At 48.2% G+C, this 27,149-nt stretch overlaps 6 non-coding genes and 2 pseudogenes across 6 annotated transcripts; all 8 read right to left on the bottom strand.

Annotated features, from left to right (window-relative positions):
* Nucleotides 1–985: 985 nt before the first annotated feature.
* LOC130349471 (U2 spliceosomal RNA) lies at nt 986–1,171 on the bottom strand. Its single transcript, XR_008886789.1, has one exon. It is a non-coding gene; the product is annotated as a U2 spliceosomal RNA (small nuclear RNA).
* Nucleotides 1,172–7,125: 5,954 nt separating this feature from the next.
* On the bottom strand, nt 7,126–7,301 carry LOC130349474 (U2 spliceosomal RNA; annotated as a pseudogene).
* A 3,662-nt stretch (nt 7,302–10,963) lies between these two features.
* LOC130349449 (U2 spliceosomal RNA) lies at nt 10,964–11,154 on the bottom strand. The gene has a single exon (XR_008886771.1). It is a non-coding gene; the product is annotated as a U2 spliceosomal RNA (small nuclear RNA).
* A 2,084-nt stretch (nt 11,155–13,238) lies between these two features.
* On the bottom strand, nt 13,239–13,429 carry LOC130349450 (U2 spliceosomal RNA). Its single transcript, XR_008886772.1, has one exon. It is a non-coding gene; the product is annotated as a U2 spliceosomal RNA (small nuclear RNA).
* Nucleotides 13,430–15,546: 2,117 nt separating this feature from the next.
* LOC130349458 (U2 spliceosomal RNA) lies at nt 15,547–15,737 on the bottom strand. The gene has a single exon (XR_008886780.1). It is a non-coding gene; the product is annotated as a U2 spliceosomal RNA (small nuclear RNA).
* A 2,080-nt stretch (nt 15,738–17,817) lies between these two features.
* LOC130349462 (U2 spliceosomal RNA) lies at nt 17,818–18,003 on the bottom strand. The gene has a single exon (XR_008886783.1). It is a non-coding gene; the product is annotated as a U2 spliceosomal RNA (small nuclear RNA).
* Nucleotides 18,004–23,392: 5,389 nt separating this feature from the next.
* Nucleotides 23,393–23,610, bottom strand: LOC130349478 (U2 spliceosomal RNA; annotated as a pseudogene).
* A 2,091-nt stretch (nt 23,611–25,701) lies between these two features.
* Nucleotides 25,702–25,892, bottom strand: LOC130349451 (U2 spliceosomal RNA). Its single transcript, XR_008886773.1, has one exon. It is a non-coding gene; the product is annotated as a U2 spliceosomal RNA (small nuclear RNA).
* Between the last annotated feature and the right edge of the window lie 1,257 nt (nt 25,893–27,149).

Raw genomic sequence — 27,149 nt, forward strand, 5'->3', positions numbered from 1 at the left:
AATACCGCCAGCAGATGGAGACACTGGGGGATAATTTTCTAAGGATTTATACTGATTTTTCCTGTCTGAATTTGTCGCACAGAAAGTTGCAGGCCAAATATGTGTGACATTTCTGCGACTTTAGCTTCTAGAGCATTTTTACAACATTATACATAGGTGCTGAATACATAAAAAGCGACTGTTCAGCGACAGACAAGTCGCATCGGCTGAAAGTAGGCCAGAATGTCAGTCCATGTTGGAGCAGGTTTAGATACAGTCTAAAGTATAGATCTCAAAGTCTGTGCACAGAATTTAGCAAGGGCCTCGCACCTTCTGATGCATCAGGTAGGTGCACAATAGCATAGCCTAACCCTCTGTACTTTGGTCTATATTGATGCGGGACATAGACAGCCAGCTGATGACCAATCCATTAGTGCAATGGATGGCTGGAAGCATTTGTCTTTGCCTTTGCAATACCACAGAAGCAATGCATGGTCAATGTACAGCAATGACACACCTGTGTGAACAGCCAGGAGACCCCCCCCCCCCATGTTATGTTACATAGTTACATAGTTAGTACGGTCGAAAAAAGACATATGTCCATCAAGTTCAACCAGGGAATTAAGGGGTAGGGGTGTGGCGCGATATCGGGGAAGGGATGAGATTTTATATTTCTTCATAAGCATTAATCTTATTTTGTCAATTAGGAACATTCAGCACCCACCCGCTATCAAGGCAGCTGCCTATCATGTCATGCCCTACCTGCACAGGTGTGCTGGCTACTCAAATGATCCAATTAAGGAGGCCATTTAGTCAGCAGCAGCAGAAGTCCTGTGCCTGGACGCTCCAACAGCGGCCAGACACAAGCAGAAGCAGCAGAAGCAGCAGCAGCACCACCTTTTGTTTTTTGGCTGCAGCAGCAGCAAGGCCCACAGGGCTGGCTAGCTGGCTAGCCAGCAAGCAGGTAGCAATGAAAGTAGGAATCTTTCTTTTTAACCCTGTAAGGGGGTGGTGCACTGTACCCGAAGATACTGCCATATCGGGTCAATGCATAGGGCGACGGAAGCAAGCTTCGAAATCGGCCCCCGTTCTCAAAAATCCATTTAATATATGGTCCCCAGATAGGGGACGTATCAGATATTAAACTGATAAGAACAGATTTTTTTTTTTTTTTTTTGATTGAAAGAGCTTTATTTTCCGTTCAGTCATTACAAGTCGTACAATAAATTACAGTCACACAAAGCATGATAGTACAATACACAGCAAAGGTTCCCTAAGCTATACATCGCACACCATGCTACTCTAACATTCAGCTCAATCCTGCAATATAAAGGCACAAGAGATCAAACAAAAACCAAATAATACAATCTGTGATCGGGGTAGGGGTGTGGGCGACTATGTGGGGGTAGGGAGGGGGCGGATCACAGGGCCAAACTGTTGGGCTGTATCTTCAGGGAGACATGGGAGAAGGAGAGGGGTCTTCACTCCTCTTCTTCCTCATCAACGGCCGAGCTGTCCAAGATGGAATAGTCTCTAAGCAGGTTCTTGATGAACCTGCGGCAGTCCCGGACGGACATGTTTTCCCTGTTGATCACGAGGCGGTTCCTGGCAAGCCACACTGCGTCCTTAAAACAGTTCATAAGGCGCCAGGCCTCCTGGATGGCCTCCACGTCGTGGGTCCCAGGGAACAGGCCGTAAAGCACCGAATGGTACGATAGGCAGCTCCTGGGCACTGAGTCTCTGAGTTCCTGTTCTAGGGCGTCCAACAGACCCTGTGCAAAGGGGCACTGCCAAAACACGTGGAAAGATGTTTCCTCCACGTAGGGGCAACGGGGGCAGTACCGGGTCTTGCACAGGTTGCGGGCATGCATGAATGACCTGAGAGAGAGACCTCCCATGACGGCCATCCACGACAAGTCCTTGTGTCCATTGGTAAGCCGCTTTGAGGCCACATTGTTCCAAACTGTCTCTGCAGTGGCTGCGGGGAGTCCCGGAACCAGCTCGGTCGAGTCCTTAGCTCGGATGAGCTTGTGGATTGTCTTTGGCTTCCATAGGTCTGGTTTCAGTCCTTCCAGCTGGTGCTCCCTCACAAACCGGACAACATCCCCATAGAACCAGGGAGTGTTCCAGTTGTAAGGGATGGAGCTGTCCCACTTGTCCCAGCCCAGCTGTCTCCAGAGGGGCATGAGAAGCAAGCGAGACATGGACCTGCCCGCTGAGCCAGTCTTTTCTACAAGAGTCCGCTGCACCGTGACACATGCAAAGGAGGCCCTCAGCAGAGCGGGGATGTCGGGTATTCCCTTCCCACCCTTGCGGGGTTCCTTGTACATCACGGTCCTCTTGACTCTGTCCATTTTGCCCCAGACGAAGCCAAACACTGTCCGGGTGATGGCCTTGCAAACGGTGGTATGGGGAGGCCAGGCCTGTGCGGTATATTGGAGCACAGGCAAAACTTCACTCCGCAGGACAAGTGCCTTGCCTTCCATCGTGAGCTTTCTGGAGCTCCACAGTCCGATCTTCGAGTTTATCCTTCCTAGTCGGTCTTGCCAAGACTTAAGGGCCGCTCCTTCCTTCCCGAACCAGACTCCAAGAATTTGAATGAAGTCCGGCTTAATAGTAAAGGGGAAGGGGGCGGAAGAAGCCAGGTGCCATTCCCCGAAGAGCATGGCCTCCGACTTCCCGCAGTTGACTTTTGCCCCCGAAGCTCTGCCGAAGTCCTCGCAGGTCTGGACGAGTGCAGTCACCGAACGCTGGTCAGCGCAGAAGACGGTCACGTCGTCCATGTAGAGCGAGCACTTGACCTCGTGGCGATCTGGTCCTGGTGCGGTGATCCCTCTGATCTCTCCATTCTGCCGGATAGTCTCAGCGAAGAGCTCTATAACACAAACAAAAAGGAGAGGTGAAAGAGGGCAGCCTTGTCTAACCCCTGAAAGAATAGGAAAGGGGTCAGTCTTCCAGCCGTTCACCAACACCGTGCTGTAAATGTCAAAATACATAACGTTAACAAAAGAGCAAAACATCTTCCCCAGACCCAGCCTGCGCAAAACCCTGTCCATGAATGCGTGGGAGACACGGTCGAACGCCTTCTCCTGATCTAAGCTGACCAGGGCGGCGCGGCCCCCGCGGTCCTGGATGTAATGGACCGTGTCTCTCACAAGGGCAAGGCTGTCGGCAATCCTGCGGCCAGGAATGCTGCAGGTCTGGTCCGGATGGACGATCTGCCCCATGACAGGTTTCAGCCTGTTGGCCAGCACCTTGGCGAGGATCTTGTAGTCCACGTTCAGGAGAGAGATGGGACGCCAGTTTTTCAGGTCACATCTCTCCCCCTTCCGCTTATACAAGATCGTGATCATCCCTTCCCTCAACGACGGAGGCATTCTGCCCCCCACCACCATCTCCTCGTACACCTCCAACAGGTCCGGACAGATCAGGTCACCCAGCGCTACGTAGAGCTCGGCCGGGAGACCGTCACTGTCCGGGGTCCTGCCGGGCTTAAAGGATTTAGCGGCAGAGAGCAGCTCCCCCACCGTCAAGGGATCGTCCATAGCCGCCGCACCTGCGGGATCAACAACGTTAGTGACACCTGACAGGAACCTCTCGGCGGCTTCGGGGTCGGATGACTTGGGGGCGTAGAGGTTGCTGTAGAAGTCGTGGACGACCCCCATCACTTCCTCCTTGCCGCTCCTCATGTGTCCGGTCTCATCTCGTAGCTCAGTCAGGGGCGTGTGGCCGGCATGGAGCTTCCTGAAAAAGAAAGAGTTACATTTCTCACCCTTCTCCAGGTTCTCCACCTTGGAACGAAAGACGATTCGCTTGGATTCCTCCTCAAAGTGCCTTTTCAAGCTCTTTTTGGTCTCCTCCAGCTCCTCCCTGACGTCCCAGCCACACTGGAGCAGGTCCTGCAGGGACCGCAGCTCGCGCTGCAGTTTCCTCAAGTCCCACTTCTTCGCACACGCCTGTTGTCTGCCTTTTGCCTGAAAGAAACAACGGAATTCGACTTTAACATATTCCCACCAATCGCTGATGCACTTGAACAGACATTTGTCATTTCGCCATACAAGGTAAGCATCCCTAAGTTCCTCCATGACCTCCCTCTGCTCCAACAGGGCACAATTCAACTTCCAGGAGCCCGGGCCAGGTGGGAATCCATGGCCCAGAGTCCCCCGGAATCGAATGGCCCTGTGGTCAGAGAAGAAGCAGGGGACCATAGAGTACGACACCTTTCTGACTGCTCTCGAAGTGAAGATGAAGTCTATCCGAGAACGGAGCGAGCCATCGGGGCGGCTCCACGTATAGTTTACGGAGCCGTTCCCGATGGACCCGACAACGTCCTGCAAGGATGCCTCCGTCACCATCTCAATCAGCAGTTTAGACGTCACGTCCAGGTTGGCGGATGTGCCAGAACTGCGCCCGTCCACCTCAATGGGGCAGTTGAAGTCACCACCCAACACTACTGCTCTAGTGGTGGCGAGTTCAGCCCGCAGGGCCTGGAGAACCTCCAGTCGGACATCCCTCTCAGGGGAGGCATACACGTTGATGAGCCGCACGGGCTCACCCGCCCAGGAACCGTCTGCGACAAGAAGTCTGCCACAGACGAGCTCCCGGACGGAATCAAGTGCAAAGTTACCTCCCCTGATCAGGATGGCCACCCCCGCAGACCTATTGTCGCCCCCACCAGACCAGTAGGAAGGGCCGTGAGGCCACTGCCTGGCCAGATGGTTGTAAGACCTAGAAGCAGACAAAGCACATTCCTGCAACATGTAAACATCACACCTCTGGGAATCTAAGAACGTAAGAACAGTCTGAAATCTAAACCAAGCTCTAATACTCCTCACATTAATGCAGAAGATGTTGAGATCAGCCATGGGAATAAAAAGAGAGGTTAGTTCTGATACTAGTTACCAGTCTGGTCGGACGGGTCCTCTTCTCTGGCGCCTGTCGGCTCCTGTGGCTTCTCGTAGCGCCCTTCCAAGAACTCGTCGTAGACCGTGTTGGACGGAGTGTCCAGGATTTTCTTAACCTCTGGGTCCTGCAGCAGCTCCTCCATAGATTGAGCTTGGACTGGCTCTGCTTGGACCTGCTCCACTTGGGCCTGCTCCATCACCTCCTCTCCTTCTGAAGCCTCAAGGCTCTCGCAGACCTGCTCCATCTCCTCCTCCTCATCTGAAGCTTGAGGGGTTTCGCAGGTCTCGATTATCTTTCTTTTGTGGGACTCTTCTGATACGTTGTCCCTTCCTTTCCTCTTCCTCTGTATGGTACCTGGGGGAGGAAGCACAGGAAAGTCCTCCGAAGGGCGGGCACCAGCAGCTGGAGGGGGGTTAGGTGCTGCTGGGCCAGGAGAGAAAGGAGGCTGGGTGGGGCGGGGGGCAGGAGAGAGTGCCCGGGCAGGGGAGGACGGGGCAGGGGTGGGCCGGGTAGGGGAGGACGGGGCAGGGGTGGGCCGGGCAGGGGAGGACGGGGCAGGGGTGGGCCGGGGTGGGGTACGGGGGGCAGGGGTGGGCCGGGGTGGGGTACGGGGGGCAGGGGTGGGGCGGGATGGGGCAGGAGGGGCGGGGGTGGGACGGGATGGGGCAGGAGGGGCAGGGGTGGGACGGGATGGGGCAGGAGGGGCAGGGGTGGGACGGGATGGGGCAGGGGTGGGGCGGGATGGGGCAGGAGATGGGGCGGGAGGGGCAGGGGATGGGGCGGGAGGGGCAGGGGAGGGGCGGGACGGGGCAGGGGTGGTGGCTTTCGCCTTCTTACCCTCCTTGGTCGGCTTGGCCATCCGTGGTGTTGGATCCGGAGCTGGGGCTGGCTTCGGTGCTCTTGCTGCCACAGATGCCCATGTTCTCTCCCTCTGGGGGCAGTCCTTGTAGCTGTGGGCTGCCAGTCCGCAGAGGTTGCAGGTCTTGCTCTTGGGGCAGTCCTTGGTCGTGTGACCTGTCACACGGCAATACCTGCAGGCATCCTCCGTACAGTCCTTGCCCTCGTGGCCCATCTTGCCACATCTCCTGCAGGTCTGCGGCATGTCCGGGTAGAAGATAAGTCCTGTGGAGTTGCCCAAGGAAAATGTCGTTGGCAGGTGCTGTAGTCCGTCTGGAGAAGCAGGGTTCTTGTTGAGTCTGACGACCACAGACCACTTGCAGGTCCAGTATCCGAGTGAGTTCAGGATGCGGGTGGGCTCCCTTACCACGGTGCAGAAGCGCTTCAGGAAGGTCGAGATGTCCGTGCCTGGGGTGTGTGGGTTCCGCATTGAGACCGTCACCCGCCTCTCCTCTCTTTGAATAAGGCAGTTGCCCACAAAGCGAGAGAAAGGGGATTCGGGACTCGCCGCTTTCACCACCTCCCAGTATCTTCTACAGGTCCCAATGGTGGCAAAGGTGATGTAGAAGATTCCCGAAAAGAAGGTTGCTATTCCCAGGGTGTCAGCCGTGGGGAAGCCTTGATCCGCCAGCATCTTCTTGCAGAACACGTCGTGGGACATGTCCGGCACCCTTCCGTCCACGGGCTTGAGCTTCAAGGCAACAGTCTGCCTCATCCAGGGCTCCAGGGTTGGAGCTTCCAGGTTAGGAATTCTGCCGCCCTTCTGCCTTGCCGTGGTGGAGGTTGAAGCTTGCTGTGGTTGGGGCTGGACCTCCAGGCCTTGCCCTGCAGCCTCCTGGGTGGACTTGCTGGTTGAGGCCATGGCTTCTTCCAGCAGGCTCTTTTCCGCTTCCTTGCTTGCTTGTGGAGAGAGGCTTCGCAAAGTCTTCTTTCCCGGGTGGGAGGAGCTATGCAGATCCGGTCCCGGTGGGAGGAGCTATGCAAATCCTTCTCCAGAGGCAGCGAGTTTCTTCGAAAAGATTCTGCGCCGCCTTCCTCTTCGCCGCTGTTCCGGAATTCACCGCCGATTCCCTTCTTCCAGGTTCTTCGTCGGCTTCTTCCGGAGCTGCAGTCTTCAAGATCTTCTCCTTCTTCAGATGTTCCGAGGCAGGCAGGAGACGATCTTCAGGTGGTATGCTCTAGAGAAATGCGGTTCTAATAAGAACGAAAAGTACTGCAATCGTACTACGCAAAATCTCTACCACAATGCTTGGAGTTCTTCAGACCGTAGCGATCATGGTATCTCCCCTGCCAGGTAAGCAGGTAGCAATGAAAGTAGGAATCTTTCTTTTTAACCCTGTAAGGGGGTGGTGCACTGTACCCGAAGATACTGCCATATCGGGTCAATGCATAGGGCGACGGAAGCAAGCTTCGAAATCGGCCCCCGTTCTCAAAAATCCATTTAATATATGGTCCCCAGATAGGGGACGTATCAGATATTAAACTGATAAGAACAGATTTTTTTTTTTTTTTTAAGTTAGCCCTCAGAACTCACTCAGAGTTCCAAGATCTTATTTGGAACTCAATTTTGTGTTCATCATCAGGTAACATGTTTTTATTTCTTTTCTTAAACACTAATGAAACAAAATAGAACATTTAAAAACAAAATAAGAAACAACATAAAATAGCAAAACCAAACATTACTTTCTAATTAAGCAAAACAAAATTAGAAGGTCATCCCCTTCCTCCATGCAAACACCATTAGAAAGTCTATCAGTCCTCGACTGATATTGCCATTTGCTATATCTTTCTTAACTTGAGACGCCAACCAGCCTGGAATTTTATACGTTTCAACAAAACGGTTCATGTCTGCCTTGAAAGAAAAATAGACTTTATCCCGAGCTTCTTCCTCCCGGTTCTTCAAGCCTATCTTTAGATCCATCATATCTTTGTCAAACGTTTTTCTTTCTGCTTCCGACAAATTTTCCAACAAACCACCAAGCACACCAAAATACTGCACTGGCACATACACTTCCTCCTCTCTCTTCTTCTTCTGCTCTGTAGGTCTTCTAGTTGGAACCTGCTCCACTTCTGGTTCTTTCACTTCAGCTGGTTCCTCTCTGCTTCTTTTTACAGCTTCCTTTTTCTCTGAATTTTTCTCAGACTTTTTCTTAGGACACGAGCCAAGCAGATGGCCCTCCTCACCACACAGATGGCATTTCCTTTTCTTTTGACAATTTTCCACGTCGTGACCCTCCTCTTGACACTTGAAACACCACAAAAACGTGCAATCCTCCTTTCTGTGACCGTACTGTTTACATTTGCGGCAAAAATCTTGCATGCCAGAAAAATACAGATCCCCGTTCACAGAACCAATTTTAAACCGTCCTGGGGGGATCACTAACTTGCCATCTGCCATTTTAAATTTCACATGGAACCTCCACTTGGTGGTCCATAGTCCATATTGATTAAATACCTTGCCTTTAGGCAGAACACTGTCACAGAATCGAGACAAAAAGGTAACGATATCCTCCTCCGAAGTATATGGGCTATACATCCTTATAGTCACCAATCGTTCTCTACGTGGGAAATGTGGAACTATCTCCACCCCTTCCAAAACCGGACATACCTTCTTTTGCTGCAATATGTTCCAAAATGACTCATAGTCCTCTTCAGAAGCCAGCACCACGTCGTAGTATCCACTTCTGGGAAACTCAAGCATGGATAGGATTTGCTCCCTCTTGACTTCCAGCAACTTAAACAGCACTTCTTCCACGACAAAGACAAGGCCTCTTTCCTTCTTCCGGACATCGAGCAGGGAAATACGAACTCCATTCCGAAGTCTCGCAAAAGGCGGCACGCCTTCCGAAGAAAAACCGCAATCTTCCTCCATGTCCATGATGTCCAGACACCTCCCCCACCGAAGTAGGTAGGTGGGGATCGCCTCCCGTTGTCTGGGGACTAAGCCGGCTCCCTGATAGCAGCAGGGGGGTGAAGTCCCTCCGTTAAGAAGGACGATCCCCCCAGGCAAAGGAGCCGGGTACCCCAGACACCCTCTGGCCAGACCAAGTGAGCAGAACTACACTTGATCTTAGCCAAAAGGCCGAGAAGCGATAACCGTGAAAGGGGCGGGCCCAACAAGGTGCCCTTCATGGGCACTATCACTGCTTGCTGTCAGGGAGGCTGCCAGACAATTTTCCATGCACACTCTGGGCTGGGGGGCAGTCAACCACCAGTACACACAGCAGAACCTAAACCCATACCATTATTGCTAAGCAGCAAGACAGGGGCCCATTGCACTCCCACGGGGCCTTTTTAAATGCAATCCATAACCCGGATTTGCCAGGAACCCTTCTTACTCCTCCTACTTGCATGTGACACTGGGCTTAGGATCTGCATAGGAAACACACACACACAAGCACACACCTACCTTTGTTGCCTGCAGATGCCTCCTTGGCTGTCCCCAAACGGTATCAAACCAACACCCACGGGAAGCTGTAAGCATAGAGGACATGCCTGCACCCCATTGGACTTACCTGTGTGGGTTAAACCCGGGTTATTTGACAACCTATGGCGGTGATGGTTCTGCTCAGGCAGAGCAGTGCTGATGCTCCTCATAAAGCTGTCGCTGCTGTGAAGGTTCTAGGTGACATCACAAATCCCTATGGTTACATACACAACAAAGCTGGGTTGTTGTTGTTTACACTCTGCAAGGCCTGTGGAAGTGAGTGACATCATAGCACTGTAGTTCTGAGGGTTCTAGATGGATGCAACAATCTCCTGTTGCTTCTATGAAGGCCATAATAGACGACATCACCAAACAGCTCCATAGTCACATACACAGCAAAGGAGAGATGTTGTTTACACCTAGTGATGTCAGTGGTATTGAGTGACATCACAGCACAGTGCTAAGGCTCCTGGGCCTGGACACAGCAGCGGCTGCAATATCTCAACGGAGAATACGTTTATATATATGTGTGTGTGTGCGCGTATATATATATATATATATATATATATATATATATATATATATATCTCTCTCAGCCGAAATCACTTTTAAACCCATTTCCACCTTTTTTTCCCTTCTCTTCCTCTTACTTTTTTTTCACGTTTTTTTACGTTTTTCTCCTTTTCGCCTCTTTTCTGGGCGTATTATTCTTCTTTTTCTTCTTTTTTTTCGTCTAATGCATACCCCATCAGTGCAGCAATGCTTATTCAATACCGCCAGCAGATGGAGACACTGGGGGATAATTTTCTAAGGATTTATACTGATTTTTCCTGTCTGAATTTGTCGCACAGAAAGTTGCAGGCCAAATATGTGTGACATTTCTGCGACTTTAGCTTCTAGAGCATTTTTACAACATTATACATAGGTGCTGAATACATAAAAAGCGACTGTTCAGCGACAGACAAGTCGCATCGGCTGAAAGTAGGCCAGAATGTCAGTCCATGTTGGAGCAGGTTTAGATACAGTCTAAAGTATAGATCTCAAAGTCTGTGCACAGAATTTAGCAAGGGCCTCGCACCTTCTGATGCATCAGGTAGGTGCACAATAGCATAGCCTAACCCTCTGTACTTTGGTCTATATTGATGCGGGACATAGACAGCCAGCTGATGACCAATCCATTAGTGCAACGGATGGCTGGAAGCATTTGTCTTTGCCTTTGCAATACCACAGAAGCAATGCATGGTCAATGTACAGCAATGACACACCTGTGTGAACAGCCAGGAGACCCCCCCCCCCCCATGTTATGTTACATAGTTACATAGTTAGTACGGTCGAAAAAAGACATATGTCCATCAAGTTCAACCAGGGAATTAAGGGGTAGGGGTGTGGCGCGATATTGGGGAAGGGATGAGATTTTATATTTCTTCATAAGCATTAATCTTATTTTGTCAATTAGGAACATTCAGCACCCACCCGCTATCAAGGCAGCTGCCTATCATGTCATGCCCTACCTGCACAGGTGTGCTGGCTACTCAAATGATCCAATTAAGGAGGCCATTTAGTCAGCAGCAGCAGAAGTCCTGTGCCTGGACGCTCCAACAGCGGCCAGACACAAGCAGAAGCAGCAGAAGCAGCAGCAGCACCACCTTTTGTTTTTTGGCTGCAGCAGCAGCAAGGCCCACAGGGCTGGCTAGCTGGCTAGCCAGCAAGCAGGTAGCAATGAAAGTAGGAATCTTTCTTTTTAACCCTGTAAGGGGGTGGTGCACTGTACCCGAAGATACTGCCATATCGGGTCAATGCATAGGGCGACGGAAGCAAGCTTCGAAATCGGCCCCCGTTCTCAAAAATCCATTTAATATATGGTCCCCAGATAGGGGACGTATCAGATATTAAACTGATAAGAACAGATACTACACTTGATCTTAGCCAAAAGGCCGAGAAGCGATAACCGTGAAAGGGGCGGGCCCAACAAGGTGCCCTTCATGGGCACTATCACTGCTTGCTGTCAGGGAGGCTGCCAGACAATTTTCCATGCACACTCTGGGCTGGGGGGCAGTCAACCACCAGTACACACAGCAGAACCTAAACCCATACCATTATTGCTAAGCAGCAAGACAGGGGCCCATTGCACTCCCACGGGGCCTTTTTAAATGCAATCCATAACCCGGATTTGCCAGGAACCCTTCTTACTCCTCCTACTTGCATGTGACACTGGGCTTAGGATCTGCATAGGAAACACACACACAAGCACACACCTACCTTTGTTGCCTGCAGATGCCTCCTTGGCTGTCCCCAAACGGTATCAAACCAACACCCACGGGAAGCTGTAAGCATAGAGGACATGCCTGCACCCCATTGGACCTACCTGTGTGGGTTAAACCCGGGTTATTTGACAACCTATGGCGGTGATGGTTCTGCTCAGGCAGAGCAGTGCTGATGCTCCTCATAAAGCTGTCGCTGCTGTGAAGGTTCTAGGTGACATCACAAATCCCTATGGTTACATACACAACAAAGCTGGGTTGTTGTTGTTTACACTCTGCAAGGCCTGTGGAAGTGAGTGACATCATAGCACTGTAGTTCTGAGGGTTCTAGATGGATGCAACAATCTCCTGTTGCTTCTATGAAGGCCATAATAGACGACATCACCAAACAGCTCCATAGTCACATACACAGCAAAGGAGAGATGTTGTTTACACCTAGTGATGTCAGTGGTATTGAGTGACATCACAGCACAGTGCTAAGGCTCCTGGGCCTGGACACAGCAGCGGCTGCAATATCTCAACGGAGAATACGTTTATATATATGTGTGTGTGTGCGCGTATATATATATATATATATATATATATATATATATATATATTTCTCCGCCGAAATCACTTTTAAACCCATTTCCACCTTTTTTTCCCTTCTCTTCCTCTTACTTTTTTTTCACGTTTTTTTACGTTTTTCTCCTTTTCGCCTCTTTTCTGGGCGTATTATTCTTCTTTTTCTTCTTTTTTTTCGTCTAATGCATACCCCATCAGTGCAGCAATGCTTATTCAATACCGCCAGCAGATGGAGACACTGGGGGATAATTTTCTAAGGATTTATACTGATTTTTCCTGTCTGAATTTGTCGCACAGAAAGTTGCAGGCCAAATATGTGTGACATTTCTGCGACTTTAGCTTCTAGAGCATTTTTACAACATTATACAAAGGTGCTGAATACATAAAAAGCGACTGTTCAGCGACAGACAAGTCGCATCGGCTGAAAGTAGGCCAGAATGTCAGTCCATGTTGGAGCAGGTTTAGATACAGTCTAAAGTATAGATCTCAAAGTCTGTGCACAGAATTTAGCAAGGGCCTCGCACCTTCTGATGCATCAGGTAGGTGCACAATAGCATAGCCTAACCCTCTGTACTTTGGTCTATATTGATGCGGGACATAGACAGCCAGCTGATGACCAATCCATTAGTGCAATGGATGGCTGGAAGCATTTGTCTTTGCCTTTGCAATACCACAGAAGCAATGCATGGTCAATGTACAGAAATGAAACACCTGTGTGAACAGCCAGGAGACCCCCCCCCCCCCCCCCATGTTATGTTACATAGTTACATAGTTAGTACGGTCGAAAAAAGACATATGTCCATCAAGTTCAACCAGGGAATTAAGGGGTAGGGGTGTGGCGCGATATTGGGGAAGGGATGAGATTTTATATTTCTTCATAAGCATTAATCTTATTTTGTCAATTAGGAACATTCAGCACCCACCCGCTATCAAGGCAGCTGCCTATCATGTCATGCCCTACCTGCACAGGTGTGCTGGCTACTCAAATGATCCAATTAAGGAGGCCATTTAGTCAGCAGCAGCAGAAGTCCTGTGCCTGGACGCTCCAACAGCGGCCAGACACAAGCAGAAGCAGCAGAAGCAGCAGCAGCACCACCTTTTGTTTTTTGGCTGCAGCAGCAGCAAGGCCCACAGGGCTGGCTAGCTGGCTAGCCAGCAAGCAGGTAGCAATGAAAGTAGGAATCTTTCTTTTTAACCCTGTAAGGGGGTGGTGCACTGTACCCGAAGATACTGCCATATCGGGTCAATGCATAGGGCGACGGAAGCAAGCTTCGAAATCGGCCCCCGTTCTCAAAAATCCATTTAATATATGGTCCCCAGATAGGGGACGTATCAGATATTAAACTGATAAGAACAGATACTACACTTGATCTTAGCCAAAAGGCCGAGAAGCGATAACCGTGAAAGGGGCGGGCCCAACAAGGTGCCCTTCATGGGCACTATCACTGCTTGCTGTCAGGGAGGCTGCCAGACAATTTTCCATGCACACTCTGGGCTGGGGGGCAGTCAACCACCAGTACACACAGCAGAACCTAAACCCATACCATTATTGCTAAGCAGCAAGACAGGGGCCCATTGCACTCCCACGGGGCCTTTTTAAATGCAATCCATAACCCGGATTTGCCAGGAACCCTTCTTACTCCTCCTACTTGCATGTGACACTGGGCTTAGGATCTGCATAGGAAACACACACACAAGCACACACCTACCTTTGTTGCCTGCAGATGCCTCCTTGGCTGTCCCCAAACGGTATCAAACCAACACCCACGGGAAGCTGTAAGCATAGAGGACATGCCTGCACCCCATTGGACTTACCTGTGTGGGTTAAACCCGGGTTATTTGACAACCTATGGCGGTGATGGTTCTGCTCAGGCAGAGCAGTGCTGATGCTCCTCATAAAGCTGTCGCTGCTGTGAAGGTTCTAGGTGACATCACAAATCCCTATGGTTACATACACAACAAAGCTGGGTTGTTGTTGTTTACACTCTGCAAGGCCTGTGGAAGTGAGTGACATCATAGCACTGTAGTTCTGAGGGTTCTAGATGGATGCAACAATCTCCTGTTGCTTCTATGAAGGCCATAATAGACGACATCACCAAACAGCTCCATAGTCACATACACAGCAAAGGAGAGATGTTGTTTACACCTAGTGATGTCAGTGGTATTGAGTGACATCACAGCACAGTGCTAAGGCTCCTGGGCCTGGACACAGCAGCGGCTGCAATATCTCAACGGAGAATACGTTTATATATATGTGTGTGTGTGCGCGTATATATATATATATATATATATATATATATATATATATATATATATATATATATATATATATATATTTCTCCGCCGAAATCACTTTTAAACCCATTTCCACCTTTTTTTCCCTTCTCTTCCTCTTACTTTTTTTTCACGTTTTTTTACGTTTTTCTCCTTTTCGCCTCTTTTCTGGGCGTATTATTCTTCTTTTTCTTCTTTTTTTTCGTCTAATGCATACCCCATCAGTGCAGCAATGCTTATTCAATACCGCCAGCAGATGGAGACACTGGGGGATAATTTTCTAAGGATTTATACTGATTTTTCCTGTCTGAATTTGTCGCACAGAAAGTTGCAGGCCAAATATGTGTGACATTTCTGCGACTTTAGCTTCTAGAGCATTTTTACAACATTATACATAGGTGCTGAATACATAAAAAGCGACTGTTCAGCGACAGACAAGTCGCATCGGCTGAAAGTAGGCCAGAATGTCAGTCCATGTTGGAGCAGGTTTAGATACAGTCTAAAGTATAGATCTCAAAGTCTGTGCACAGAATTTAGCAAGGGCCTCGCACCTTCTGATGCATCAGGTAGGTGCACAATAGCATAGCCTAACCCTCTGTACTTTGGTCTATATTGATGCGGGACATAGACAGCCAGCTGATGACCAATCCATTAGTGCAATGGATGGCTGGAAGCATTTGTCTTTGCCTTTGCAATACCACAGAAGCAATGCATGGTCAATGTACAGCAATGACACACCTGTGTGAACAGCCAGGAGACCCCCCCCCCCCCCCCCCATGTTATGTTACATAGTTACATAGTTAGTACGGTCGAAAAAAGACATATGTCCATCAAGTTCAACCAGGGAATTAAGGGGTAGGGGTGTGGCGCGATATTGGGGAAGGGATGAGATTTTATATTTCTTCATAAGCATTAATCTTATTTTGTCAATTAGGAACATTCAGCACCCACCCGCTATCAAGGCAGCTGCCTATCATGTCATGCCCTACCTGCACAGGTGTGCTGGCTACTCAAATGATCCAATTAAGGAGGCCATTTAGTCAGCAGCAGCAGAAGTCCTGTGCCTGGACGCTCCAACAGCGGCCAGACACAAGCAGAAGCAGAAGCAGCAGCAGAAGCAGCAGCAGCACCTTTTGTTTTTTGGCTGCAGCAGCAGCAAGGCCCACAGGGCTGGCTAGCTGGCTAGCCAGCAAGCAGGTAGCAATGAAAGTAGGAATCTTTCTTTTTAACCCTGTAAGGGGGTGGTGCACTGTACCCGAAGATACTGCCATATCGGGTCAATGCATAGGGCGACGGAAGCAAGCTTCGAAATCGGCCCCCGTTCTCAAAAATCCATTTAATATATGGTCCCCAGATAGGGGACGTATCAGATATTAAACTGATAAGAACAGATACTACACTTGATCTTAGCCAAAAGGCCGAGAAGCAATAACCGTGAAAGGGGCGGGCCCAACAAGGTGCCCTTCATGGGCACTATCACTGCTTGCTGTCAGGGAGGCTGCCAGACAATTTTCCATGCACACTCTGGGCTGGGGGGCAGTCAACCACCAGTACACACAGCAGAACCTAAACCCATACCATTATTGCTAAGCAGCAAGACAGGGGCCCATTGCACTCCCACGGGGCCTTTTTAAATGCAATCCATAACCCGGATTTGCCAGGAACCCTTCTTACTCCTCCTACTTGCATGTGACACTGGGCTTAGGATCTGCATAGGAAACACACACACAAGCACACACCTACCTTTGTTGCCTGCAGATGCCTCCTTGGCTGTCCCCAAACGGTATCAAACCAACACCCACGGGAAGCTGTAAGCATAGAGGACATGCCTGCACCCCATTGGACTTACCTGTGTGGGTTAAACCCGGGTTATTTGACAACCTATGGCGGTGATGGTTCTGCTCAGGCAGAGCAGTGCTGATGCTCCTCATAAAGCTGTCGCTGCTGTGAAGGTTCTAGGTGACATCACAAATCCCTATGGTTACATACAAAACAAAGCTGGGTTGTTGTTGTTTACACTCTGCAAGGCCTGTGGAAGTGAGTGACATCATAGCACTGTAGTTCTGAGGGTTCTAGATGGATGCAACAATCTCCTGTTGCTTCTATGAAGGCCATAATAGACGACATCACCAAACAGCTCCATAGTCACATACACAGCAAAGGAGAGATGTTGTTTACACCTAGTGATGTCAGTGGTATTGAGTGACATCACAGCACAGTGCTAAGGCTCCTGGGCCTGGACACAGCAGCGGCTGCAATATCTCAACGGAGAATACGTTTATATATATGTGTGTGTGTGCGCGTATATATATATATATATATATATATATATATATATATATATTTCTCCGCCGAAATCACTTTTAAACCCATTTCCACCTTTTTTTCCCTTCTCTTCCTCTTACTTTTTTTTTCAAGTTTTTTTACGTTTTTCTCCTTTTCGCCTCTTTTCTGGGCGTATTATTCTTCTTTTTCTTCTTTTTTTTCGTCTAATGCATACCCCATCAGTGCAGCAATGCTTATTCAATACCGCCAGCAGATGGAGACACTGGGGGATAATTTTCTAAGGATTTATACTGATTTTTCCTGTCTGAATTTGTCGCACAGAAAGTTGCAGGCCAAATATGTGTGACATTTCTGCGACTTTAGCTTCTAGAGCATTTTTACAACATTATACATAGGTGCTGAATACATAAAAAGCGACTGTTCAGCGACAGACAAGTCGCATCGGCTGAAAGTAGGCCAGAATGTCAGTCCATGTTGGAGCAGGTTTAGATACAGTCTAAAGTATAGATCTCAAAGTCTGTGCACAGAATTTAGCAAGGGCCTCGCACCTTCTGATGCATCAGGTAGGTGCACAATAGCATAGCCTAACCCTCTGTACTTTGGTCTATATTGATGCGGGACATAGACAGCCAGCTGATGACCAATCCATTAGTGCAATGGATGGCTGGAAGCATTTGTCTTTGCCTTTGCAATACCACAGAAGCAATGCATGGTCAATGTACAGCAATGACACACCTGTGTGAACAGCCAGGAGACCCCCCCCCCCCCCCATGTTATGTTACATAGTTACATAGTTAGTACGGTCGAAAAAAGACATATGTCCATCAAGTTCAACCAGGGAATTAAGGGGTAGGGGTGTGGCGCGATATTGGGGAAGGGATGAGATTTTATATTTCTTCATAAGCATTAATCTTATTTTGTCAATTAGGAACATTCAGCACCCACCCGCTATCAAGGCAGCTGCCTATCATGTCATGCCCTACCTGCACAGGTGTGCTGGCTACTCAAATGATCCAATTAAGGAGGCCATTTAGTCAGCAGCAGCAGAAGTCCTGTGCCTGGACGCTCCAACAGCGGCCAGACACAAGCAGAAGCAGAAGCAGCAGCAGCACCACCTTTTGTTTTTTGGCTGCAGCAGCAGCAAGGCCCACAGGGCTGGCTAGCTGGCTAGCCAGCAAGCAGGTAGCAATGAAAGTAGGAATCTTTCTTTTTAACCCTGTAAGGGGGTGGTGCACTGTACCCGAAGATACTGCCATATCGGGTCAATGCATAGGGCGACGGAAGCAAGCTTCGAAATCGGCCCCCGTTCTCAAAAATCCATTTAATATATGGTCCCCAGATAGGGGACGTATCAGATATTAAACTGATAAGAACAGATAAGGTTTCAACAAAATTTTATTGAATAAATAAGAAACCATACAAAATTTAAAATGCAAAATAATAAAAGGTTCACAAAAGTTTTAAAATACAAATAATAAAACCAGTAATAAAAGGAGAAAAAATAAAAATGGCAGGATAAAACATTATACAAATGTCATAAAAACTGATTATACTGTTATTTCGTTCCATAGAGGCAGACACCACATGGATGCTGCCTCGCTGGCCCCCAACTGTTTCTTGTCTCTTAGGTAATAGATGTACATCTCACTCAGGGCCAGCTTTATACAGTTTTTAACATCAATAAAATCATGTTTAAAAAGTAAGATGTTCCTAACTTTCCAGATGGCATTTTTAAAACAATTAATAATCATCCAGCAGATCATCTGCTGTTTAAAATTGGGGCAGTTAAAAAGACCGTAAAAGACACATTCGTGATTAAAATCTTTTAGGCCGCAGGCCCACTTCAAAAGTGGGCCTACCTTCCTCCAAAGCTCCCGTGCAAAAGGGCAGTTCCAAAATATGTGCAGCACCGTTTCGTCCACTCCGCAGCCATCTCTCGGGCACTTGGCTCTCGCCACCAGTCCTCGCCTGTGCTGGAACTCACGAGTAGGGAGGCACTGGTGGACGATTGCCCAGGCAAGATCCCTGTGTACATTCGCCAGAAACTTCCCGTACACGTTCCGCCATACCTTTTTGGATCTTGCCTGTGTGAAATTGGACACTGCCAGGGTAACCTCACTCCGCCTGAGGACCTTTGATACCTTTCTCTGGTCCCCCAGTATGTCAGGCTCCAAATCTTGGAGACCTAGGAGCCTGACTGTCTTTTCCAACACCACATAATGTTTTGGGGGACACAGAAGCACCGGAGCGTTCAGAGGGATGCGCAACCATCTTTTAAAAACCATGCCCGCAGCGTACCTTAAAAAGCAGCTAAAAATGCCATCGGATTTAATAATTTTAAAACAGAAACAGAAATACTTTATGTAAAAGAAAGTAAAAAGGTTAGGAACATCTTTCCCGCCATTATCTTTACTTTTGTACATAAAATCACGCTTTAATTTCTCCATTTTTGAACCCCATAAAAAAGAAAAAACAATTCTAGTTACTTTTTTAATGTATAAAATAGATGGAGGAAATACCATGGCAATGTATAGCATAATAGGGAGTAAAACCATCTTTATTATTAAAATCTTCCCCTCCATGGTAAGGTTTCTAAGATTCCACATTAAAATCTTCTTCTCCATCTTAGCTATAGCTGAATCCCAGTTAGGGCTCCCATCATTGACCTGGTTAAAAACAATACCTAAAACTTTAATTTGATCCTGTTGCATTGTGACTCCTGGGGTGATGGATGAATCCCAGGAGCCAATATAAAAACAGTCACATTTATCTGTGTTTAGCTTAAAACCAGAGACCTCGCAGAAATAGCTGGTGTTCCTCAATGCCCCCCTCATGGATGGAGAGTCCGGGCACAGTATGGTGACATCATCCATGTACCCCAACACCTTTAGATGGGTCCCTCCTCCACCAGGTATCGGTACGCCTCTTACTACCCGGTCTTTTCTGAGGAGGGCCATCAGTGGTTCGATTGCGCAAATAAAAAGGAGTGGGGACAGGGGGCAGCCCTGTTTGACACCTGATAAAAGAGGAACACCGCTGGTTAAAAAGCCATTAACAGAGACTTGACTAAAACAGGATCGGTATAAAAGCATGATTCGGCTTAAAATCGTTTCAGGCACTGCCATCTTTTTAAGAACTAAAAACAGGTATTCATGGGAGACCCTATCAAAGGCTTTTTCAAAGTCTAAGGATAAAATTGCTACAGTTTGATTTCTATCCTTAAAATACCATAAAACATCTCTTAAAATATTTAGGGATTCAGCTATAGACCTTCCAGGTACCCCACAAACCTGATTTGGGTGAATTAATTTATGAATAAAAGGTTTAAAACGGACAGCTAACAACTTGGCTAAAACTTTATAATCGACATTTAAAAGTGTGATGGGGCGCCAATTTTTTAGCATATCCTTTTCACCCTTTTTAAAAAGTAATGATACAATCCCCCTCCTCCAGGAAGGGGGAAGTTCATTAACAATAAAAGTTTCTTTATACAATAAAACCATATCATCCTTTAAAATATCCCAAAAAGCTAAATAAAATTCGATGGGTAAACCATCTTCCCCAGGGGCCTTCCCACTAGAAAAACTTTTAAAAACAAATAAAAGTTCATCTAAGTTAAGATCACGGGATAAAACCTCCTGGTCTAAAACATCTAGCTTAAAATCAAGGGAATTAAGAACATGTTCTAAAAAGGATGGATTAAGATCTTTCTTATTAAAAAGAAGCTGGTAGAAGTTAAAAACTGCATCTAACATGCCTTTTGGAGTGGATTCACCCTCAAGGTTTTGGATGATATCCCTCCTATTCATCACTTTTTTAAAAAAGAAACGGGAACATTTCTCGCCCTCCTCCAGGTGCTGCACATGTGAGTTAAAAATGATTTGTTTCCCTTTCTTTTCTATGGCATGTTTTATTTCAGTTTTAAGGTTTAAAATATCATTTTCTACATCCATACCAGCTTCTTTCAATTTAAAAAGTACATTTAAACGCATGTTAAGAACATAAAACCACTGTTTTTCCATTTTTGCCTTCTTCTTACCTGCTTTGATAAAAAAAAATCTGATTTTAGATTTGGTGCCCTCCCACCAGTGCAGCATAGGCTCGTGGGGTTTTCTTTGTGATTGCCAGCATTGGTAGGTCCGCACAAACTCCTCTTTTATCTCAGGGTCCTCTAGGAGTGTGGTGTTTAATCTCCAGAGGCCCCTTTTTGCTTTTTGCTCCCCCTCTAGCTCCAGGCCCACCAAGAGGAGCTTATGATCAGAGAAGATATTCTGCTCGAGCGTGCATTTCAGGGGTTTAAAAGCTCTAGAGGAAAAAATAAAATCGATTCTGGAGCTCACTCTTCCATTGGACCATGTGGCGCCTGGGTCCTCCGGCAAGAGATCCTTCCAGCAATCTTTCAAATTAAAATCATCAATAAAATTTTTAAGCAGGTAAGAAGTGCGGTCTTTACGATTAATATCCCCACCCTGCCGGTGTTCCCCATCACGTATGCAGTTAAAATCACCTCCCACCAGCAGGGGGGAAGACCCAACACAAAACAGTGGTAAAATTTCAAATAGTTCTGCCCGCTCCTGTTTATCAGGAGGGGCATACACATTTAAAACACGAATTAAAAGTCCATTAAAATATAGATGAATTAAAAGAGCTCTGCCAGGCACAATCTCAGTTACTGTATGAATAGAAAAGGACTGGCCTCGGCAGAGCAGCCCAACACCCACAGAACGACAGTCATTTGCACCGGACCATATGGATGGGCCCAGCTTCCAGTCTTCTTTTAAGTCTTTATAGTCCATTTTACTAGGGATTCCACATTCTTGTAGCAGGCAAAGGTCAAAGTCACATGTCTCTAGATAAGAAAATAAAGCAGCCCTGCGATCAGGGCTCTTTAAGGACCTCACATTGAGTGAGGCAATTTTTACAGGGATAGGCATAGTTTATGGAGAGTCCGTGCTTGGAGAATCAAAGTCAATAATAAGCTGCGTACCGTCATCCCCCGCCTGCGGGGTCATCAGCTCCTTGATGTTCTGAGGGTCGGAGCTTGAGATGGATGATGCCCCGACCCTGAGCTCGCTCTCGTCCGAACTACGGCACGCCGCTTTCCTTTGAATGTCTTCCTCTTCTTCTTCTCTTTGTCTTTTAAATGTCACACTGCTGTCCATATCCTCTGTGTTGCTCTCACTCGATGTAATCTCTGGCCCCCGGCTGATGGATCTGCGTCTTCTTTCATCATTTGACGACTGGAACTGCTGCACAGGGGCCTGTGAGGCCTCTTTTCCGGAACCTTTGCCGCTACCTTGGGAAGTTTTCATCGCTTGTTCCCCAGCAAGCGTTGCTGAGGACTGTTGCTCCAACTTCCCCATCGATCGACGATGGCCAGTTTTACCCACCGGGTCCACTGCTGGCGGGGCAGCAAACCCTGGTTTGGCGCCACTTGTCTTCTTGGCCCTGTCCTGTATAGGCGGAGTAACAGGACCGGGCTCAGACCTGGCCACCTGGCTCCCCTTCCGGCGGGCTTTCACCGGGGCCTCTTCGTCCGGAGCAGGGCGACCCTGGGCCAAGCCAGTACCGGGCTTATGCTGCAATTTTGGGTCCACTTTTGCCCCCACCGAGGCCCGTCGGCTGCCACCCGCCACAGGTGAGCCCCCTTCAGAAGTTTCGGCGGGCTCTTGAGCCAGGTAGGAAGTCGATCGACGTCTTTCAATTTCCCGGGCAGTAAACTCGATCACCCGCCCGGGCTTCGTGGAATCCCCATGGCCTCCCCCTAGCACTACCACCGGTGGGCCCCCCGATGGAGCACCAGAGGTCTTGGGCCTGGACCCATCAGTACCTGCCATCTGGGGTTTGGGCATCTTAAAAAAGGACGTCTTTTGTCCTGTCCCCTCTTTGGGTGGGCCCAGCCTTGACCCACCCATCGTAGTTTTTGCTTTATGGGGACAGGAATTAAAATCGTGATTTTCCTCTCCGCAGAGGTTGCACCTTATCGTATGGCTACATCTTGAGGCTATGTGACCTTCTTGGCCACACCTATTGCAGCGAATCACACGCTCCGCGCCGCAGGTCTCCTGGGTGTGGCCAAACCTCAAGCAATTTCGGCAATACATAGGCATTTGAGGATAGAACAGGAAGCCCCGAACTCTCCCGATGGCAAAATTTGGGGGCGGATGGCAAAGACCCCCAATACCACCGGGATCCTTACGGAGCTTGACCCAGAACTTCCTCTTGCCGTTCCAGAACCGCACGGAGTTCAAGATTTTGTTTGCGAATCGCACCTCTTCGCAGTATCGCCGAAGAAAAGTGGCTATATCCTCCGTGGTCACATGAGGGCTGTGCATAGCCACCACCAACGGTATATGTTCCTCACCATAGAGGAACTGGAACGAAAGACCGTCGAGTCGATCGTCCCTCTGGTCCGCACCAGACAAGGTTGCATAGATGTTATCGCAACACGCCGTGGCCGTGAAGGTGACGGTATACAGGCCACGGCTTTCCTGGTCATTTAGACACAGGATGTCCTCCCTATTGAGGCGGAAGTAGTCAAGAAGAATCACCTCCGCAATGAAGCGGAGGTTCTTCAACTGACGATGGCTCTCCGACACCTCTATGCGGATGGTATTTCGCATCGACATTTCCCCAGAGGGGAAAGCCCAGGAGAACGGCATCTTCCACACCCAGGGACTAAGCCCCTTCCCCAATAGCAGCAGGGGCTTGGAATCCCGCTATAAAAGCGGAACCCTTACCCAAGGCAGAGGTCGGGGGTACCCTAGGTGCTTCCGAAGCTACAGGTAACGCTCAACGTACCGAAAATGCCTTCTGAGACACAAGGTCCCAGAGACAGGGGGATCGCAACCCGTTGTCCGTGGACTAAGCCCGCTCCCCAATAGCAGCAAGGGGGTGAAGTCCCTCCGTAAGGAGAGACAATCCCCCAAGGCCGAGAAGCGGGGTACCACAGACACCTTCCGACCAGACCAAATGCAGATACTACACTTGATCTTAGCCAAAAGGCCGAGAAGCGATAACCGTGAAAGGGGCGGGCCCAACAAGGTGCCCTTCATGGGCACTATCACTGCTTGCTGTCAGGGAGGCTGCCAGACAATTTTCCATGCACACTCTGGGCTGGGGGGCAGTCAACCACCAGTACACACAGCAGAACCTAAACCCATACCATTATTGCTAAGCAGCAAGACAGGGGCCCATTGCACTCCCACGGGGCCTTTTTAAATGCAATCCATAACCCGGATTTGCCAGGAACCCTTCTTACTCCTCCTACTTGCATGTGACACTGGGCTTAGGATCTGCATAGGAAACACACACACAAGCACACACCTACCTTTGTTGCCTGCAGATGCCTCCTTGGCTGTCCCCAAACGGTATCAAACCAACACCCACGGGAAGCTGTAAGCATAGAGGACATGCCTGCACCCCATTGGACTTACCTGTGTGGGTTAAACCCGGGTTATTTGACAACCTATGGCGGTGATGGTTCTGCTCAGGCAGAGCAGTGCTGATGCTCCTCATAAAGCTGTCGCTGCTGTGAAGGTTCTAGGTGACATCACAAATCCCTATGGTTACATACACAACAAAGCTGGGTTGTTGTTGTTTACACTCTGCAAGGCCTGTGGAAGTGAGTGACATCATAGCACTGTAGTTCTGAGGGTTCTAGATGGATGCAACAATCTCCTGTTGCTTCTATGAAGGCCATAATAGACGACATCACCAAACAGCTCCATAGTCACATACACAGCAAAGGAGAGATGTTGTTTACACCTAGTGATGTCAGTGGTATTGAGTGACATCACAGCACAGTGCTAAGGCTCCTGGGCCTGGACACAGCAGCGGCTGCAATATCTCAACGGAGAATACGTTTATATATATGTGTGTGTGTGCGCGTATATATATATATATATATATATATATATATATATATATATATATTTCTCCGCCGAAATCACTTTTAAACCCATTTCCACCTTTTTTTCCCTTCTCTTCCTCTTACTTTTTTTCACGTTTTTTTACGTTTTTCTCCTTTTCGCCTCTTTTCTGGGCGTATTATTCTTCTTTTTCTTCTTTTTTTTCGTCTAATGCATACCCCATCAGTGCAGCAATGCTTATTCAATACCGCCAGCAGATGGAGACACTGGGGGATAATTTTCTAAGGATTTATACTGATTTTTCCTGTCTGAATTTGTCGCACAGAAAGTTGCAGGCCAAATATGTGTGACATTTCTGCGACTTTAGCTTCTAGAGCATTTTTACAACATTATACATAGGTGCTGAATACATAAAAAGCGACTGTTCAGCGACAGACAAGTCGCATCGGCTGAAAGTAGGCCAGAATGTCAGTCCATGTTGGAGCAGGTTTAGATACAGTCTAAAGTATAGATCTCAAAGTCTGTGCACAGAATTTAGCAAGGGCCTCGCACCTTCTGATGCATCAGGTAGGTGCACAATAGCATAGCCTAACCCTCTGTACTTTGGTCTATATTGATGCGGGACATAGACAGCCAGCTGATGACCAATCCATTAGTGCAATGGATGGCTGGAAGCATTTGTCTTTGCCTTTGCAATACCACAGAAGCAATGCATGGTCAATGTACAGCAATGACACACCTGTGTGAACAGCCAGGAGACCCCCCCCCCCCCCCATGTTATGTTACATAGTTACATAGTTAGTACGGTCGAAAAAAGACATATGTCCATCAAGTTCAACCAGGGAATTAAGGGGTAGGGGTGTGGCGCGATATTGGGGAAGGGATGAGATTTTATATTTCTTCATAAGCATTAATCTTATTTTGTCAATTAGGAACATTCAGCACCCACCCGCTATCAAGGCAGCTGCCTATCATGTCATGCCCTACCTGCACAGGTGTGCTGGCTACTCAAATGATCCAATTAAGGAGGCCATTTAGTCAGCAGCAGCAGAAGTCCTGTGCCTGGACGCTCCAACAGCGGCCAGACACAAGCAGAAGCAGAAGCAGCAGCAGAAGCAGCAGCAGCACCTTTTGTTTTTTGGCTGCAGCAGCAGCAAGGCCCACAGGGCTGGCTAGCTGGCTAGCCAGCAAGCAGGTAGCAATGAAAGTAGGAATCTTTCTTTTTAACCCTGTAAGGGGGTGGTGCACTGTACCCGAAGATACTGCCATATCGGGTCAATGCATAGGGCGACGGAAGCAAGCTTCGAAATCGGCCCCCGTTCTCAAAAATCCATTTAATATATGGTCCCCAGATAGGGGACGTATCAGATATTAAACTGATAAGAACAGATACTACACTTGATCTTAGCCAAAAGGCCGAGAAGCGATAACCGTGAAAGGGGCGGGCCCAACAAGGTGCCCTTCATGGGCACTATCACTGCTTGCTGTCAGGGAGGCTGCCAGACAATTTTCCATGCACACTCTGGGCTGGGGGGCAGTCAACCACCAGTACACACAGCAGAACCTAAACCCATACCATTATTGCTAAGCAGCAAGACAGGGGCCCATTGCACTCCCACGGGGCCTTTTTAAATGCAATCCATAACCCGGATTTGCCAGGAACCCTTCTTACTCCTCCTACTTGCATGTGACACTGGGCTTAGGATCTGCATAGGAAACACACACACAAGCACACACCTACCTTTGTTGCCTGCAGATGCCTCCTTGGCTGTCCCCAAACGGTATCAAACCAACACCCACGGGAAGCTGTAAGCATAGAGGACATGCCTGCACCCCATTGGACTTACCTGTGTGGGTTAAACCCGGGTTATTTGACAACCTATGGCGGTGATGGTTCTGCTCAGGCAGAGCAGTGCTGATGCTCCTCATAAAGCTGTCGCTGCTGTGAAGGTTCTAGGTGACATCACAAATCCCTATGGTTACATACACAACAAAGCTGGGTTGTTGTTGTTTACACTCTGCAAGGCCTGTGGAAGTGAGTGACATCATAGCACTGTAGTTCTGAGGGTTCTAGATGGATGCAACAATCTCCTGTTGCTTCTATGAAGGCCATAATAGACGACATCACCAAACAGCTCCATAGTCACATACACAGCAAAGGAGAGATGTTGTTTACACCTAGTGATGTCAGTGGTATTGAGTGACATCACAGCACAGTGCTAAGGCTCCTGGGCCTGGACACAGCAGCGGCTGCAATATCTCAACGGAGAATACGTTTATATATATGTGTGTGTGTGCGCGTATATATATATATATATATATATATATATATATATATATATTTCTCCGCCGAAATCACTTTTAAACCCATTTCCACCTTTTTTTCCCTTCTCTTCCTCTTACTTTTTTTTCACGTTTTTTTACGTTTTTCTCCTTTTCGCCTCTTTTCTGGGCGTATTATTCTTCTTTTTCTTCTTTTTTTTCGTCTAATGCATACCCCATCAGTGCAGCAATGCTTATTCAATACCGCCAGCAGATGGAGACACTGGGGGATAATTTTCTAAGGATTTATACTGATTTTTCCTGTCTGAATTTGTCGCACAGAAAGTTGCAGGCCAAATATGTGTGACATTTCTGCGACTTTAGCTTCTAGAGCATTTTTACAACATTATACATAGGTGCTGA

The sequence above is a fragment of the Hyla sarda genome, unplaced genomic scaffold (assembly GCF_029499605.1).
Source record: "Hyla sarda isolate aHylSar1 unplaced genomic scaffold, aHylSar1.hap1 scaffold_915, whole genome shotgun sequence".
NCBI classification, from domain to species: Eukaryota; Metazoa; Chordata; class Amphibia; order Anura; family Hylidae; genus Hyla; species Hyla sarda.